Source organism: Borostomias antarcticus (assembly GCF_949987555.1).
Source record: "Borostomias antarcticus genome assembly, chromosome: 2".
Lineage (NCBI taxonomy): Eukaryota > Metazoa > Chordata > Actinopteri > Stomiiformes > Stomiidae > Borostomias > Borostomias antarcticus.
In genome coordinates, this window is record NC_140235.1 from 17,615,695 (window position 1) to 17,629,881 (window position 14,187).

A 14,187-nucleotide genomic window follows, 5' to 3' on the forward strand; every position below is an offset into this window, starting at 1 on the left:
ATACAGCTGCAAGTTGTACACAAAAGGTAATGGATGTTAGGAAGTATAGTAATTTAGCCCATACATACCAGGAGAAAGAAAAAAACTTCCTTCATTGCTCATGTTTTTTTCCAAAAGCCTGTCAACTTTCAAAAGTAGGACAATTTTGAATCACAAAGGACATGCCTTAGAACCTTGTGCGTGTCTGTCATGTTTCTGAATGGTGAGACTGGTGTTTTTCTACCTCTTATGTTGTCAGTCTAAGCTCTTCTAATTAATAAGGTCATGATTCATATATCAAAGCCCAGCGGGTCTACCAGGTTTACCACGTTTGACAGCCTTTCTGGCCAGTAACTTATGGCCGTGCTCCTGCTGGACCCCGTTGGATTGGCAAGGCTCCAACGAGCCCGGGCAATTACAGTGCTGTGTTATCATCACCACCACCCACCAGCAGATAAGGAGTTGGGGAAATAAGGAACTAGACACAGAAAAAGTGTCAGTGAACTGAACCCACAACTCTCTTCTCCTCTCCTCCTCCCCTCTCCTCTCCCCTTCTCTCCTCTCCTCTGCCCCAGGCCTCCCAAAGAGTCTTGAGTCTTAAACCCAAATGGGATCAGGGCATCAGGGATTGAGAAGGAGAGAGCCAGTGGTGTGGTCAGTCCTGTTACAGTGTGCCCTGGCAGACAGTGGTCATATAGTCAACCCAGGCGCTCAGAAGGCCCTGAAGAACCCGGGCCACAGTGTGCCAGGGTAACCTCAGGGTAGCTAACTAGCCTCAAGGCTTTGAAGCAGCCTTGATTGGTCATGTTTTTCAAACAGCTGCCGCTGCTTACAGAATACACTCCTACATGTAATCACACACTCACATACACCATGGAGCTTTCGGGCGAGTTTGCTAGTGACACCAGCGGCTAATTAGAGCCTCGCCTCATTAGTTCTCTTGTCTCCATCTTTGGCCTCCACAATTATCCCTCTAAGGACTATGACTGCTGGGCTCTGCCCTCCTCATTAAAATACAGTACGCATGTTTCTGTGTGCGTGGGTGTGTGTTGGGTGTTGGAGTTGGGGGAACGAGACAGAGAAAGTATGCATCTGGACACTGACGACCTCTGCTCTTAGTTCCTCAACTTATTCCAGAGCAAGGTTGAAGCCATTCACCAACACCTCCTACCGTCTGCCTCTCCAGCACTGCACACAGCCCAGCCCCCATCCGCTGCTAAGCCCTGCCCCCCAGCATGTCGCTTCTCCTCCTTTTCCCCTGTTACCACTGACCAGGTGGTGGATCTGATTGCTAACCTGCTCTCTGGATCCCAAGCCCACAGTCTAGTCAAGGCAGCCGTAACCACTCTCTCCCCTATCATCACTGACATCCTCAATTCCTCCCTGCTCTCCGGCACTTACCCCACATCCTTCAAAACTGCCTCAGTCACTCCCATCTTAAAAAAGCCTGATCTAGATCCATCCGACCTCAACAACTACCGGCCAATCTCCAACCTTCCATTTATAAGCAAGATCCTGGAAAGAGCTGTCGCCAACCAACTCCAACTACATATGACCCATCACCGACTCTACGACCCCCTCCAATCTGGCTTCCGCATACACCACAGCACCGAAACCGCGTTACTGAAGATCACCAATGACCTTCTCACTGCTGCTGACTCTGGGTACGTCAGCATCCTCATGCTCCTGGACTTTTCTGCTGCATTTGACACTATCTCCCATGCCACTCTCCTCACACGGCTATCCGACCATCTCGGCCTTACAGACTCCGCCCTCCAGTTCTTTCAGTCATACCTCTCTGGCCGGAAACAATTTGTCACTCATGCTGGCAAATCTTCCTCCTCCGCCTCTGTCAACCACAGTGTCCCTCAGGGGTCTGTGCTTGGCCCCCTCCTATTCAACATCTACATGATCCCCCTGGGTGACATCATCCGTCGCCATGGTCTCCACTTCCACTCATATGCCGATGACACCCAGCTTTACATTAGTACCAAACCCTCTGCCCACCTCCCCCCTCAGTCCCTGATCAACAGCCTCTGTGACATTGAATCCTGGACCACAGAGAACTTCCTAAAACTCAACACCAACAAAACAGAACTCCTGGTTGTCACCCCCAAGACCCTGCTCTCCAAGGTCGGAGACCTACTCCTCACTGCCGGCAATTGCACCATCTGTCCATCCTCAGAGGTCCGCAGCCTGGGAGTGATCCTTGACTCCACTCTCTCCTTCCAGACCCACATCAAGTCAGTCACCAAATCGGCCTTCTACCATCTCAAGAATATCTCCAGAATCCGGTCATCACTCACCGACTCGCAGAGAAACTCATCCATGCATTTGTTTCATCACACCTGGACTATTGCACCGGGGTCCTATTCGGGGTTCCCAACAAATCTCTGGATATGTTCAGAAATCAGCTGCCTGTCCTTACCCGCAATAAACCCTCATCACTCCCACCCTCCTGCACCTCCACTGGCTCCCAATCAAATTCCGGATCACCTACAAAATCCTTCTCACCTATAAGGCTCTTCATGGCCGTTCCCCTCAATATATAATGGACCTTCTCCACCTCTACACCCCCCCTCGGACTCTCCGCTCCTCTGACTCCGGTCAACTCTCCATCCCCCACTCCCGTCTCCGCTCCGTTGGGGACCGGGCCTTCAGTGTTGTTGCCCCCACACTCTGGAACTCTCTCCCTGCCGATGTCCGTAATGCCACCTCTCTGGACACTTTCAAATCCACCCTTAAAACTCACCTGTTTAATGTTGCCTTCAATTTTGGATTCCACTCTACACACACCCAGTCTATTGCATCACATTAGTTTATTGTTTATTGTCCCTTTTACTGTTCTGTTTGATTTGTTGTCTGTGCTTTCTTTGTCGATTGTTTTTCCTGATATGTTTGTAAAGCGACCTTGGGTCCCATGAAAGGCTCTATATAAAATAAAGTTATTATTATTATTATTATTATTTGTGCATGTGTTCGTGTGCATACACAAGTTCCCGTTCACCTGCTCAGCTATGAAAAGTCTACGTCCTGTTCCAAACCCGCCTTTAATTGCTCTACCCAGACAGAAGTGTGGATATACGAGACAACGGCAGGCCCGGTCATGAGCCCGGCATCAAACCCTCCCAATATCTGTCAGGAGCCGTGATATATCAGAGCTGGAGCGCCCAGCTGCACACAGACAGCAGCATTAGCGCAGGAGGGGTCTAGGGGGTGAGTTAGATATACAGTTTTGTCTCTGTGCATGTGACCAATGTTGTTAAGAAGAAATGGGGAAGATTCATCTGGACTGCACTGCATAGCTACAGTACTATATGCAAAAACTCTACAGGAACCTGAATTCCTCTCTGCTGTGTGTAAAGGTCCGATACGTTCCCAGATCTGTGCTTTCTGCAGCCGACGCTCATTATGGATCTTGAGTTGCTGGGGTTCAGCTGTGTGAACTGTCTGATTCCTCATGATGATTCATCACCATGTCTGCTACGGTGAACATGAGAATACATCAACCCCCCCACCTCCCCACACACACATCAGACAGACTTTTAATGAGCCGTTCTCTCCAGAGGAAGAAACGACGTCCCTCTCCGATGCAGAACATGGCCCAGGGCCACGTGTACACGGGACGCCAGTCGTGCAGTGCGTCGCTGTAAATTGTGTAATTGTTTTGCGTATGATATAGATTTTCCAATAAAACAGTAATTGCTGAGTGAAATCCCGGCGGTCCCATTTGAGGCACATACTCTGTCACTTTAAATGTCTATGATTAATAACACGTAAACACTGAGTCTGTTTTTAAATGCATCCTTTAATGGCTCCCCTGCCTCTGGGAATACCCCCCTCTCCTCCTCTCTGATTCTGAAGCAGAAACTTTTAACCTGTAGTTCTGTCACTGTGAAGACTGTCAGACAACAGAGAAAGAAAAGCTCTGGGAGCAGGAAGTCAGACTCAGGGATCACTGCTACGCAGCTGGGCACCTGAATGGTAACACAACACCATGGTAACCATCTGTTGAACTCTGACCCTTCTTGCATGTGTGTGTGTGTGTGTGTGTCTGAGCATTTGTGTGCATGTGCATGCGTGCGTGCCTGTGAATGTGTGTGTGTGAGAGAGAGAGAGAGAGAGAGAGAGAGAGAGAGTGTGTGTGCCTGTGAATTTGTGTGTTAGAAGGCTAGGAGTGTTCAGACTGACTAGGGTTGATCAAGGATACAGCCCACCCACATCCAGGTGGTCTGACAAACACCTGGAGGTCAAATGTGAGGGACCTCGTACATCTGGAGATGTCTCTCTCTCTACTGCTTACACCCCTCCCTACAACTCTCATGTATACACTGAAACGTTCCTTTCCACTTTCTCCTTCTCCATCCCTCTCTCTCTGCAACTCTTCCTTTTGACCCATCATTCTCTCCCCCTCTCTCACTGTTTCCTTCAGGAATCTCTCCCACTCACCTATCCTCAACACAAGTCCCTGTATCCATTCCTCTCCCCTCTCTGGACCCCTCCACTGCCCTCCCCTCTCTCTGTCTCCTCCTGTCTCTCTCTCCTGCTGCCACAGCTCTTACTGTACTCTGGTGTCCTAAGCATAGTACACATAAGGTGTGTTAACTTTTCAAAATGAACACATTTGCATTAATGTGCCATAAGAACGGACATAAACATGGATTAATGGATGAGATATTAATGGCCCGTCTGATAGTGGAGACACTTAACGTGAACCCACAAAGAACACCATTACAGCTTCTAAAACTCTCTCTCTCTCACACACACACACACATTCATACTGTAACGGAATAGACCTTATGATCTTGAATTGTTCGCCGGGGTGCCAGTCAGTGTCAAGTCTGACAAATAACAAAGTCCGTCAACCCTTACAAAACACAAATACAATAATTCAGGTAATAGTATAGTAGGACCCCACTTATCCGAACCCAACGGGACCGAAGGTCGTTCGTATCTCTGAAATGTCCGGATGACTGAAACGTATGTTAAAATGCACCAAATTCAATAAGTGGTATACTTTGACATGTTTCATATAGACTCATAATAGACCAATAAATAGCCTACCCTTAATTACTTGTGAAAATGCATCAAAATTGCAATCAAATAGCCAACTAAACTCATATAAGTACAGTACATTATTCTCAAATGAGGCGTACGCTGCATCGATAGGCTATTGTATTCGCAGAACAAAATGGTATAGCCTAAAAACAACCCAACAACAATAAGAGCAAATGATAATCAATAAATAAGTAAATGAAATGACAGACAAGTTGTCGTGTCTTAGGCTATTGTAGCCTAAAAGAAATTCTCTAAAACAACCGATTTAGGCTAACGTGGCCTAGGCTGTAGGCTATTATTTAACAAATACAGTAGGTCTAGTAGGCTAATCTACATGCTTACAACACGTCTGTGTTCCTGAAGTCCATTAACTGGGAACGAAAAATGACTCGATGCTCATCTGCTTCAGGTTGCTGACGCGCTTTCTGGCTACCAAGGACTGCAGCTTTCGCGCAGCAGACTCGTTTGCGTTTTGCGCTCGACATTAGATTAACAAAGAAATTAAACGTGATAGTAGGCTACAGCCTACAGGCAACATGTAGGTCTACATACAGTTCTGTTTTTATTCACAATAGGATACAGTACTGTAATGAAAATCCCACCAGTAACCAGATAGCAGGCTAAAAAAAAAAAAAAAAACCGTTTTTTAAGCCTGTCCGGTAGACCGGGAGGTTCGGATCTCTGAAGTTGGGATGAGTGAGGTCCTACTGTATATAGCATATAGAACACCGCAAGAAATAACCACACAACAACACAACAGACAGTTTGCATGATATATTCATTAACACAACATTGCGTGCGTGAGGGTAGGTGCGAGTGTGGGGTTCAGTCCATCAAAGTCCATTTACACACAATAATCCAACTTGATAGTAATATATTCCACTCCGGGTTTTACCACAGATCCCCGTCCCTACAGCTAACAGAAAGTCACCGTCACCACATTGCGTTTGGAATATACAAATACACAGCAACAACAACAGCATAGAAAAATACCAGCAGACAAATAAAATAACAGCAAGTACCTCCCATTTACTTGTAATGTCGGTAAGTCAGTCAGGGGCGTCAAGGCAGCACGTGTGGAGTCCTTTGGTGGGGCGCTCAAGGCTCCGTTTGGTGTTGGCTAGCGCAGCCAGCTAACACCGGCTAGCCTGTTGACTGCCGCTGCGTCGTGATTGACTGAAAAACATCGGATTGACATTCGGTGACTTAATGAAAAGGAAGGAGGGTGGAAAGTCCAGATCGAGATTTGGCGATCCTACATGGACTTGCATGCGATCGTAGAGGTAAGCTTGTTTGTCCATACTGCTGGTATGGGTGTGCTGGTGCTGAGCAGACGTGATGTTTTCCGGTAGGCAGGGTTTATAGTACGTGGGGTTGTGGTGATTGGATGGACAGACGAAGAAGTGGGGTGTGCCCTGTGATATTTGTGATACTAGTTACCCATGTGAGCGGTGACGTACAGACGCAAACGTCCTGGGCACTACACTCCTCCCCCCTTAGCAGAAGCCGACCAAAGGTAAGTTCCGAGCCTTCAAGGACAGAGTCCGAGGAACAATCATGTCTTTTCTCTTCCGGACCAGGGTCACCTCCACCGGGTGCAGAACAGGCAGCATCAGAGAAGCTGAGGAAGTCCTCGTCATCAGACTCCTTTATAAAAAATATCCAGGACACGCTGGCGCTCCTGCTCCTCAAGGGGTTTACCTCCACCGGGAGCAGAACGGGCAGCGTCAGAGAAGCCGAGGAAGTCCTCGTCATCAGACTCCTCCATAAAAATATCCAGGACACGCTGGCGCTCCTGCTCCTCAAGGTCCTGAGCAGTGGGGTAGCAGGGCTTCAGGCGGGAAATTTGTACGACTTTCAGGTCTTCACCTGACTCCTCCAAAATTACCTGGTAGTTAACAGGCCCAACCTCCTGCCCCACACGATAGGGTCCCTGCCACTTGGGGGCTAGCTTTGCCGTGAAGGCCTTAGCTGCTTTGGAGAAGGGATGGGCTCGTACCCAGACTCGATCCTGTTCAGCAAACTTCCTGTCTCTTCTCCCTTTGTCATAGTTCCTCTTCTGACGACGTCGCGCAGCGTCCAAGTTCTTGGTAACCAGGGAACTTAGCTCCTCGAGCTGGGCGACCTTGCGGTAGACGGCGGAGCCTGGTGTAGGCTCTCAAGGCTGCAGCACGACGTCCAGAGGTCCCCTGAGTGAACGTCCAAGGTTTAGCTCAGCCGGGGAAACACCGGTGGACTCCTGGTCCGCAGAGTTTATGGCGAGCCGGAACTCAGGGAGGTATTAATCCCACTGTTTATGCTGTTGGCCAACATAAGAGGCTATCATGGTCTTCAGGGTACGATTCACTCTCTCCATCAGGTTTGTTTGCGGGTGGTATGCAGATGTCATCCTGTGACCCACATTCCAGGTTCGGCACAGGTCCAGGAAAACCGCTGAGATAAACTGTGTTCCACGATCCGAGAGCAGGTAGTCCGGTACACCCCATCGGGTGAAGATGTCCCTCACCAGGACCCGGGAGACGCTGTCCGCAGTCGCCGTCCTCAAGGGAAATAATTCCACCCATCTGGTATAGTAATCCACGAAAACTACCAGCAGGTAGACATTCTGGTTGGAGCTTCTGGGAAATGGTCCCAGCAGGTCCATCCCCAGCATTTCCCAGGGGCGCTGTACCAGAGTCTGCTGAAGTTTGCCCGCCTGTTTTCTGTTCTGTTGGCTTGTAGGCTTGACACACCTGACATCCCAGCTCAGCTTCAGCCAGTAGACCAGGTTTTGCAGTCTCCGGTAGGTCTTGTGCCTCCCAAGGTGTCCAGACAGGGGGTCCTGGTGGAAATATTCCAGAAGCGGTGTCCTGAAGCCGGCAGGTATGTATAGCTGATACTGGGTCTTGTAAGGAAGTGTAACAATCCGGTAAATGAGGTCCTCTATTATATCCATGCATGTACTAGCATCAATATTGATCTTGCCATTCTCCATAACCTTCAGGTATAAGGCCTGACACTCCTCATCCTCCTGCTGCGCTCTCCACAGGGCCTCGACGGAAATGGGTAATTCTTTTGCAGGTCTGGCCGTGGCTGACATGACGGTCGCACACACAGGCATGTAGGGCTGGTCGGTTGGAGCTCGAGAAAGTGCATCTGGCAGGGTATTGTACTTCCCTTTTCGATATTCCACTGTAAAAGTGAACTCCTGGAGCCTGAGGGCCCATCTGATCAGCCGTGAGCTGGGTTTGGTGGTTTTGAACACCCACAGCAGAGAGGCATGGTCTGTCACCACTGTGACCACCTTCCAGATAATGCCTCCACCTCTCCAAGGCCCACACCACGGCCAGGCATTCCAACTCGGTGGCAGCATAGTTCTTCTCAGCAGGGTTCAGGCTGCGGCTGGCGAACGCGAGGACTTCCTCTGTCCCAGCAGACTTCTGGACCAATACTGCACCGAGTCCGATTTCGCTGGCATCAGTGTAGACCACAAAAGGAACATTGAAGTTCGGGTGACCCAGAACAGGTGGAGTTATCAGATGTCCTTTCAGTGTCTCAAAGGCAGTTTGACATGCTGGTGACCAGACGAACTTTGCTCCTTTTCTTTTCAGGGCATTGAGTGGCTCAGCGATTGCTGAGAAGCTAGGGACAAAGCGGTGATACCACCTGGACATGCCGAGGAACCTCTGCAAAGCCTTCATGTTGGTGGGGACTGGGAAGTTGCACACAGCTTCAGTCTTGTCCGGGTCAACATGAACACCAGCGGCAGACACAACGTGTCCCAGGAACTTCAGAGAGGTCCTGAACAGCTTGCTCTTCTTCATGTTCACGGAGAGGCCTGCAAGTCGGAGCCGGTCGAGGACAGCCTGAACGTCGTAGAGATGCTGCTCCCAGGACCGGGAGAAAATGATAATGTCATCCAGGTAGACGAAACAGATGACACCTTTCAATTCTCCCAGCACCCTCTCCATAAGCCTCTGGAAGGTGGCTGGGGCATTCTTCAGCCCAAAGGGCATGACCCGGAACTGAAAAAAACCAAGAGGGCAGATAAAGGCAGTGATTTCCTGCATCTCTGGGTCCATCTCAACCTGCCAATACCCGCTATTTAAATCCAGAGAGGTAAAGACGGCAGCACCTGCAAGGCTGTCCAGTATCTCCTGGATGGTGGGCATAGGGTAGGCATCTGTGACAGTATTTTCATTCACCTTTCTGTAGTCAACGCAGAACCTGATTTGACCGTTTTTCTTGGGAATCAGGACTACAGGGGAAGCCCAAGCAGAGTATGAAGGTTCGATAACCCCTTTCTCCAGTATATCATCCACGAGCCCCCTCATCACCTGCAGCTTAGGTGGCGAGACCCGATAGGGTTTCTGTCGGATGGGATGTGGGTTGGTGAGAAAGATCTGATGTTTCAGTAGACCTGTATGTCCCATTGTTGTTCTGCACACATCTGCATTATTGCATAGGAGGGTCTTTAACTGCGGTTTCATGTGGTCCTCCAGATGAGACTCCTGGATTGCCCTCAGGGACAAGTCTGAGTCCTCCCGTGTGGCTAGAGCAGGTGTCAGTGCAGAGGCTGATGGAGCTTCCACTGAGAAGAAGGAGAGTGAGTTGTCGTCAACCTCCCCTCCTCCCATGGGCGAGGACTCTGCACTGAAGGGATACCTCCTCCTCTCATCGTCCCTGAACCAGAACAGCCCCTCAACAACATCCCATAGCATGCCAGTGAAATACATGAAGTCCAGCCCCAACAGAGCAGGAAAGACAAGGGACGCGGAATCCAACACCACCACAGGAATCATCCAGACTCTATCCTGCAGACGTAGCTCCAACTCCACCCAACCAAGAGGCATCTTAGACTGCCCGTCAGCCAGATACAGTGGACTGCCTGTCCATGGGGTGAGCTTGTCATCCGGGGCCTTAGCGGCCATCCACAACTGCTCACTGAGCAGAGTGTATGATGACCTCACAGATATTGTCACCTTCAGCTGCCGGGGTAGGGTGGAGCCACAGCTCAGACCAGGAAACGCGTTAGACCCCAGACCCTGCACAAATGAAGGTGAGGTAATGCATGGCGCCGAGGATGTCGTGTGGGCTACGGTCAGTGAAGCTGCTTCCCGACGGTCAGCAGAGTGAGAGGGTGGTGGGCGGGGCTGCTGAGAGCCCAGGGGTGGCTGAGATCTATGGGGCTGCTGAGGTTGATTACGTTGCTCTGAATTGGAGGGGTAAGAGGGCTTGGAATCCCTGTACTGTTTGTAGTTGGGACATGAATAGGGAACATGACTGTCCTTACATCTCCAACAGTAAACCACAGGGGCAGGCTTGTTCTTCTGGGGCAGGTTATCAGAACTGGGTGAATCCACCTTCTCCATTGGTCTGACTGTTTGCTTTTTTCATTGTTCATACAGTACTTGACTGGCCTTATCTTTTTCCAGCTGTTGACCCAGTCTCACCAGTTCATCCACTGTAGTGACTCTGCCTTGGAGCTGGCTGGCCATCCGAGGATTGAGGTTCCTGAAAAATCAGTTTGAGGACAGCATCCTCCTCAATGTCTAGCTTCCACCGCCTGCACAAGGAGCGAAACATGTAGGCGAAATCCCGGATGCTTTCTCTATCACCCTGAACTCTCGTCCTCACTCTCTCCGCCAGTTCATCTTCATAGTCTTCGGACAGAAAGGCAGCTCGGAACTTCTTCTGGAAGTCTGACCAGGTATGTGTGTTTAAACGAGCCACATCCAGCCAGTCCCTTGGAGTTCCATGTAGGACATTTCTCAGAGTTGCCATCACTTCCTGATCATTCAGTGGATTTAAGGCCAGGAAATCATTGCATTTCTCCAGATATATCAGAGGGTCTGTTTCATCCCCCATTTTCCCAAAGGTGGGAAACAGCAGTTTCACAGGGCATTTTCCAGGCGCCCGTCCCCTGACAGCAGACAGAGCTGAGGAACTCTGAGGGATTTCCAGCAGTTCATGCATCACCTCAGGTAACGCCGTAGATTGGAGGCGCTGCCTCTGAACCTCCATCTGCCCAGGAGCGGGGGTCTCGGCAGGGGTCCCAGCTACCTGGACAGGGACAGACCCAACGGCGGACATATTGAGGGTGTCTTTCATTGTCACTATGTCTTGGGACATCAAATCCATGCTGTGTGTCAGTTTCCCGATGTTGTCCTCTAGGCTGCCCACCGCCTGCACCACCGGGGTCATGGATTCTCTGACGTCCTTCAATAATTCTCTGTGGTGGTGTGACAACCGCCAGTTGAGGCTTGCGGCAACCTGGTCTCTCAGATAAATACTCTGCTTCTCCATGGTCTGCTCCATTTTGTCATGGACGTCCTTTAATAAAGTATTTACTGTACTCAGGAGCTCCTCCTTGTGTTTAGTTTGGGCGTCCATGAGTAAGTGCAAGTTCTCCTACATATTCATATTGGAAGTATCCTTAGGCTCAATCATCGTCAGGTCCATATCCTTTATGGACAGATTTGTTTTATCCTGTGGTTTGGCTGGTCCATCAGCACATTCCTCTTGTTGTGCTGCAGGGGGCACCAGCAGCGGTTGGTACGCTTTGGCTGGGGGTGAAGCCCGCTGTTGTTCCTCCTGACCATCAGAGGGCAGTCTCCCTTGGCGGGGGTATGGTTGTGTGGTAGGGACCAGAGGTGGTGGTAACTGGCCCTCTGGGCAGACTGGGGGCAGCCCCACCCAGGATAGATCCAGAAGGTTGAATGCATCAGCCATTTCACCTTCACTCATTATGTTATAAGTGATTTTATTTATAACCACTTTTATAGCTACTTTTCTTTGATGGGTGAGCCTGGGTGTCCTTTGTTTGTCTGATCAAGTAATACGAGACCTCAGCCAGGGTTAATTGTGTTCTCCCAGCTCGCGTCCCACCTAGGGTGCCATTTTTGTAACAGGATAGACCTTATGATCTTGAATTGTTCGCCGGGGTGCCAGTCAGAGTCAAGTCTGACAACAAAGTCGGTCAACCCTTACAAAACACAAATACAATAATTCAGGTAATAGTATTTAGCATATATAACCTCATACCGCAAGAAATAACCACACAACAGCACACTGACCGGGAGGTTCGGATCTCTGAAGTTGGGATGAGTGAGGTCCTACTGTATATAGCATATAGAACACCGCAAGAAATAACCACACAACAACACAACAGACAGTTTGCATGATATATTCATTAACACAACATTGCGTGCATGAGGGTAGGTGCGAGTGTGGGGTTCAGTCCATCAGAGTCCATTTCCACACAATAATCCAACTTGATAGTAATATATTCCACTCCGGGTTTTACCACAGATCCCCGTCCCTACAGCGAACAGAAAGTCACCGTCACCACATTGCGTTTGGAATATACAAATACACAGCAACAACAACAGCATGGAAAAATACCAGCAGACAAATAAAATAACAGCAAGTACCTCCCGTTTACTTGTAATGTCGGTAAGTCAGTCAGGGGCGTCAAGGCAGCACGTCTGGAGTCCTTTGGTGGGGCGCTCAAGGCTCCGTGTGGTGTTGGCTAGCGCAGCCAGCTAACACCGGCTAGCCTGTTGACTGCCGCTGCGTCGTGATTGACTGAAAAACATCGGATTGACATTCGGTGACTTACCCTACTAACACACGCAGGTTGCGCAAACGTTCTACATACGGCCGCTATAGGTGACGATTCATCTGCGCCACGTGCGGAAATTACGTGGCCATTTACGGAAAGGCGAGATCTGCGGATTAGTAGCCGCTACATAAGAACGTCACGTCGTTCATAAGTCACGGCCGCGTGCTAAAAACGCACGTGATCACGTGGGCAGGAACTTACGTAATAAACGTACTTGGCTGACACTTGATCTACACGTGAGCAGCAAGTACCGTCGTAGACTGACTTGGTTGAGACTAGATCTACAGGTATTTATATGACTTGGTCTGCACGTCTTTTTTGCACGGTGCAGATATGGTCACTTACTTACTAAACCCTGACCACTGGCTATATTTAGCATTTGCAGTACAAAAACGAATTAATGCTATATGGGGATATAGCAGCAAGCATTATGATACAAACCAAGATGAGACTGAACACCATTAACAGTTTAGAACATTTTATTAGGCAAAGTACATTGCAAAAAACAAATTAAAAGTATACATATTTACAATGATGAGTTTAACGGTCTGTCACATTACGCATAGCCAGAAAAAAAAAAAAAGTATGTACAAGCTCTGGCTAGCAACCCATTATCTGACAATTGCAAAAGTTCTAAAAACAAAAATGAAACAAAGTGTGCATTCTGTGGCAGGCAGACCGGGAACAGACCATTGTATCCCACAAAAAAAAGGTTACAATTTAAAAAAACTATTTACAAAAAAGGGAGGTCTAGGGAGACGGGCTGGGCTGGAGGTCACCCTCATCTGAATCGAGGGTCTGGGCAGAAGAGGTCATCCTCATCAGAATACTCCACTGTGGTCAGGTCTGGAGCTGCGGTCAGGGGCTGGGCTGGGGAGGTCAGCTGGGCTGGAGCAGATGCCTAAGGACAGAAATGGCTGTAAACGCAAGTCGCATACGTTCATTGGAAGCATGCCATGTCACTGGATACGAGAAAATTAACTGACTGACATAACATACCTTTTTGCATCGAGCAGGGGCATGTTTCAGCATCTCCTGCAGCTGGGCAGACACCTCCGTCACAGTGGTACTTGGCTTACAGGCAATATCTGCACCTTTTAACCAAAAAGGGAATGGTTTCACTGCACATGGCATGAAGCAAAGACAATGTATTATTTTGCAAAAATATGAACAATCCCTTACGTAATATGACATTGTAGAGGGTCATATTCTTTAGAGGCTTCTTCCCCCTCTTCCCATGGACGCTGTAGACACACCACACTCTGTGTGTGGCAATGGCTGACAGCACCCGCCGGACCACATCTGGCAGATCTTTGCCGCCAATGGAACTCGGATATCGTGTCTGCAAAACATAAAGACAATCATTTACTTTTACACTTCCTTAACACTTCCCTGCAAAAATAAGGAACAAAGTTCTGCCCTGAAGTTACTCACCATCTTCCTTGATGCTCCTTGTCCTTCAGCTGCTCCTCCAAGACCTCCTCCGTTTTTGCAGGATCCAGTGCATCCAATACTGCTCCCCGTGCAACCCCATCAGACTCCCCGGA